We start from the raw sequence: 6,000 nt of genomic DNA, 5'->3' as shown, positions 1-6,000 counted from the left end.
TCAAAGGGTTAAAATCTTATACTGTAAAGAACTGCTATAAAATCAATACAGGCTGACCATTTGGCTCAGTTGGTTAGAGCACAGCTTTGTAACACTAAGGTCAAAGGCTCATATCCCTGTACCAGCCAGTTGCCAAAAAAAAAGGAAAAAGACAAATATTTCCATAAAAATAGGCAAAGTTCTTCACAAGTGGTTGTCAAAAGAAGAAAGAAAAATGGCTATAAAATGGTTATTCAAACATACTAATAATCAAAGAAATATAAATCACTTTCACAATCAGATTGATAAAATTCAAAAGATCAAGTCCTAGTCTAACAGATGGTATGAAAAAGAGGGTCTACTCATGCACTTTTAATGGATGTACAAAATAGTATAATCTTTCTATAGTATAATTTGGTAATAGATATTAAAATTTTAAATGTGCATCCCTTCTGATCCAGCAATTTTAAGAAATTTAGTCTAAGGAAATAATAGAAAAATGACAAGGATGTTTACTGTGTTATTAAGAGAAGAAGAAAATTACCCAAATGTTCATAAAAAGGAAATTGGCAAAATAAATTATTGTGTATCCATATGATAAAAACTATACAGTCACAATAAGGATCAAGTAGATATCCATGTATCAAAAATGTCCATGTATGTTGTTAAGTGGAAAGGGGGTGGGAACTAGGGGGTTATCAAAAGTGGGCTTGGCAATAGCTGTGTTCAGCTCATTCAGTTTCAAGGACCAAAGTCCTAGGGACTCTGAAGGCCAGGGTGCCAGTTCCTGCCCGTGGATCAAGGTTGTGCAAGACGAAGGAGGAAGCTGGTCATGAGTCCAGGGTGGGGGTGGGGATTTCTTCTCCAGCTCTGCCTAAGCCATGACAGAGCCCAGGAGCCAGATCCCTGCATTGGGAGCCTGGATTTCCTTCTCCAGGCAGAACATGAGTGAAGGTTAAAATCCTGGGTACATACCGGTGTACTTCCTACTTCATTAGATTGACTTCTGAGCTCTGCTAGTGTGGGCTTTGTGAACCTGATTTCCTTTCTTTTTCTTTTTTTGGCAGCTGGCCTGTATGGGGATCCGAATCCTTGACCTTGGTGTTATAACATCACTCTCTAACCAACTGAGCTAACCAGCCAGCCCCTGATTTCTTTTTTCAACAGAATCTAGCAGATAAGCCTTTGATATAAGGCTGCCCTTTTAGTTGTAGACCAAGCTTAGTTTGGTCATGTTCTTGCCAAGTTGGAGGAAAGATACTTGAGTCTGTTTCTGAGGGGCAAAAGGATCATGAGATTTCAACGTCTCCCAAAGTAAAATAGGCACATGATAAACACTAATTGAGCTTTACATAAACCTGGGTTTCCAGTAAGAAGCAAATAGCTTCTTCATTAGATAAAATCTTTTGGGATCTGAGCATTGGATAGACCAAGATATTATTACTTAAATGGCCAATTAGTAGCTAATTAGCGCCCTGGAGTTCCCTGGCCAGGCCCCACCTGGATACCCTCTAGAGATTCAAGCAGCAAGTCCAGTTTAAAATGCTTACTGATCAAAAACATTCTCCAGTGAAAACTGCCACAGTGGTTTCTCTCACCTTAGTTACTGGGGGCCCAATTCTCATATACTTAAAAAATGCCTGGTTTTTTGGGTTTTTTTTTTTCCCAAAAAGGACAAGGATAGAAGTCACAGTGTGATTCCAGGCCTAGGTTAGTTCCTCATAAGTAAAGCTCCGTCCTGTCAGCAGTTCCAGTCCAGCTTCCAGACCAGAGTGGTTTGCTCAGTTTTAAAGGAGGCTGACTCACAATGTTCTCTGCCCCCAGGGAACTCAGAAAGTAGTAATAAATACTTGTGAGAGCTACTTCTTTAATTTTAAATTTAATCTTCTTGGTAGCATATGATGGAAAGAAGCAGATACCTCAGTCCTTGAAAGTGGGGGAATAGAGACATTGATTAATCCAGTAAATACCTGTTCAGTACTTTTTCTGTGCCTGCCATGAATATGGGACTTGCACACTCATGACAGATACAGATGAATGGGGTGAGGGCAGGATTCCATCAGCCTCCTAGCTCCAATTTGGTCCCCTTTGCTTCCTCATAACACTAAAAAATAAGATCACCAAATGTGTGGCTAGCCACCTGAGAGCAATCCCCTTCCTCCTGAAACATTCACACATTCATTCCACATTCACTGAGCACCAACTGCTTACAGGCCGTGTGCTGGATACTGGGATGCAGAGGTGAAGATGTGGCCCCGCCCACTAGTAATGGATAATTCAATGCTGTGGTTCTCAATCTGTTTCTCTACAATGCTCTGAGGCACTTAAGACCACCATAACCATGGCTCAATAAGATATGGTCCTTCAGGGGAAGAGAAAAAGAAATAATCAACAATTGCATAATGAAGTGCTAAGTGCTATCTATGACAAATATGCACAGGGTATGGTGAAAATACAGAGGTAGTGAAAAAAAAAAAAAGAAAGAAATACAGAGGTAGGGGCACTAAAAATCAAACTGGGAATGAGGAAGTTGTCAGGAAAGGTGTCCCAGAACTGGTAACACTCAAGCCCAGTTTTGAGAGAGAAGCAAGAGTTAGGCAAAGAATCAGCGAACAGGATGTGGGAGATTACAGAGATCTGCAATATCATGACATACTCAGGGGACTGGAAATAGCACTTTATGGCTAGAGCAGCACTAGGTGTACGGGAGAAAGGAGAGACCAGTCAGATGGTAGAGGGCCTTGTGTGTCAAGCTAAGGAAGGAGGTTGAACTTTAAGCTAAATGCTACAGAGACATATCACTAGGAGTTTGGACATCATGTCGCGTTAAGGAACGATTTGGGAAATGGGGATGTTTAAGTTTAAGAACAGAAGAGTTAGGGGAGATAATCTTCTGGTTTCAAACATGTACAGAGTTTTTCATTCTGTGTTACTTTAGAATTAGAAAGGGCCAATCTTTCTCCTGGCTCAATGAACCACACACAATGAGCAGGTGACGTTCCAGTCACCAGATCTCCCACTAGCCTCTTTTGTCAGGTGCCCGAACTGTTCAACCATATGGGATGGTCCTGCCTGTAAACCCACTCTGGTCTTAGAGTTCTCAGATTAGAGACCATCTGTCAGCCCTGACATTCCTCTGGGGAAATGGAAGGAGAGAATGTAGAGTAGCCTCCAGTTGCAGCGTTACAGCCTGCAGTGGGCCAAGGGAACATGACTAAGGGTGTCAAGAAAGACGGGATAACAGTTTGTGGTTAGAGGTGTGGTTGGGGCTAGGAATGAGTCAGAATGAAGCATTCTTGCCTAGAGGTAAAGCTCTCTTTCTCCATCTGTGTGCTTTCTCAGAGCCTTTTGTCCTATGCCTCCCATCTGTCAATGGCAGAGTGGCCCTTGAGAGCAAGCCAAAGGTACATTACAGTGGATGTGAGTCTTTCTAGGCCCAACATCATCACTCTTCTAATTCCAGTGCTTCTGGCAAGCACAGCACCCTTTTCTGGAAGCTTTGGCTGGTATGGATGGCTAGAAGTATGAATGCATGAGAGAAGTAAAGGAAGTTTTCCCCCTGCTTCCAGGTAGAGCTGACCCTGCCAGGCAGGACAAATGAGTTAGAAGGTTAGATAGGCTAGGAGTCCTACCAGTCATTTATTTGACTTTCTCTAGATTAGTGGTTCTCAATCTGGGGTGATTTTGTCCCCCAAAGGACAACTGACAATGTTGGGGGGAGGTGATACTGGCATCTAAAGGGCAGAGACCAGGATCGCTAAACATCCTATTATGCACAGCACAGCTCCTCCACAACGAATTATCAGACCTAAAATGTTGATAGTGCTGAGGTTGAGAAATAACTGAAAACTGCTTATGCTTATAGCGATTTGGTTCTGAAAAAAGAATGTGAGAATTAATTAGTCCCTGAAGCACTGGGTAGCTAGAGGTAAAAACCAACTTTAATTCTATGAACTTAAGCTGCAAGTCCCCTGCTAGTTTAGCTCACAACTACCCCATGGCTGATCCAGTTTGGGCATGTCCCCTTTACTACTCTGGTCTGGACTGTGTCTGTGCATTCATTCCAATTCTAACATTGGAGGGGAAGGAAGCTGGAGAAAGAGAAGAAGAATCAACACTTTGTTTCTAGTTGGGTGTGTGAGGCAGACGAAAACTTCAGCCTAAAATCCGTAGAGTTCAATATCCTAAATGCATGCCTAATTCAATAATGAAAAGCAGCTCAGGACAGCAACGGAAGAACAGCAAATACCAAATCATACTTAAATTTAAGGTTAGAATCTGATTGAAAATGTAGAAATTAGAATGCCAGATTTATAAAAATTAAAACCAAAAATATGAATACAAGTCAATGCAAACTCAGAAACATGTTCAAATAAAGATTAGGTACAGAGCTACTCAGATACATTCATTTTTCAATGTATTCAAATGAGGGGTTGAAACCAAACCAACAAATTTTAACACACATAATAATGAAAATGATGATGATGATAGTAGTTATCATGTGTTAAGAACTTACTCTGTGCCAGAGATAACTCTGTCATGCAATTTTGGGGGGGGGGGCAGGGAGGGTAGCTCTCCAGTAAGGGGATCCAAACTTTGACCTTGGTGTTTATTAGCTTCCCATTCTAACCAAGTGAGCTAACCAGCCGGCACCTGTCCACACCATTTTAACGAGGAGAAAACTGAGGCTAGGGGAAATCACTTGGGATCTGAGTTATCCGTGTTTTGTATAATAAACTATTCCAGAACTTGGTGGGTAGGCCAAGGCAGGGAGATAGTTCCACTGTGTCAGCCGTACCATAGTTCTATGAAGCAGAGTTGCTACCCACTTCTAGGGACCATGGACAGCCTAAAGAGCACTAATATGAACATCTGGAGGAGGGTGACCAAGACAGAAGGGGTTATCACTAGAACTGTTCAAGCCAAGGCCCAGTGACTGTCAGGCCATTGAAGAAGAGATTCTTGTAATGGGTAGAAGGTTGAATATGAAACCTTATGTTCAGTGCATGGCACACAGTGGGAACTTAATAGCTGAATTAGTGAACCATGGTTCCTTTGGACTCTGAGGGTCTAGTGATCTATCTATCTATCTATCTATCTATCTATCTATCTATCTATCTATCTATCTTCCTATCTATCTTTCTTTCTATCTTTTTTCTTTTTAAAAGATGTCCGGTAAGGGGATCTTAACCCTTGACTTGGTGTTGTCAGCACCACGCTCTGCCAATTGAGCTAACCAGCCATCCCTATATAGTGATCCGAATTCGTGGCCTTGGCGTTATCAGCACCACACTCTCCCGAGTGAGCCACCGGCCAGCCCAAGGGATCTATATTTTTTGAGGAGGTAACAGTTTATATTTATATTTATTTATTTATTTATTTTCTAAAAGATGACTGGTAAGGGGATCTTAACCCTTGACTTGGTGTTGTCAGCACCACACTCCCCAAGTGAGCCATGGGCCGGCCCCTATAACAGTTTATATGTAATTGTACAAGTAATCAGGAGTTATATATCACTTCATGAAACACCAAAAGCATTACTACAAATGGGGTTGCTGTGTTACATGATTCCAGAGGCACTATTCACAGAGAATACAATGTGAGTATCACCTCTTGAAGTTGTGCAACAGAGAGATGCTTATTATAAATACAAGATAATTTTAATAAAACAAATTGCCCCCTCTAGCAAGGTTAGAAAAAAAATAACCAAGTAATAAAATAGAATCTCTTTTTTCCAAGCATCTAAACAACATGCTTTTGGCCACAGTCAGAATCCGAAACTTCTTTTAAATTCCATAAATATCAGTCACTATATTTACCTAAACAACATCCTTCTCCCTTTCTTACTAACAAAATGTCAAACTTTGTTACAAGTGGTAATATGCCTAATAAATAGATACAATTTCAGGGCCCGCCCGTGGCTCACTTGGGAGAGTGTGGTGCTGATAACACCAAGGCCACGGGTTCGGATCCTGTATAGGGATGGCTGGTTCGCTCACTGGGTGAGTGTGGTGCTGATAA

This window comes from Cynocephalus volans, chromosome 8 (assembly GCF_027409185.1).
Source record: "Cynocephalus volans isolate mCynVol1 chromosome 8, mCynVol1.pri, whole genome shotgun sequence".
NCBI classification, from domain to species: domain Eukaryota; kingdom Metazoa; phylum Chordata; class Mammalia; order Dermoptera; family Cynocephalidae; genus Cynocephalus; species Cynocephalus volans.
This window is presented reverse-complemented; position numbering follows the sequence as displayed.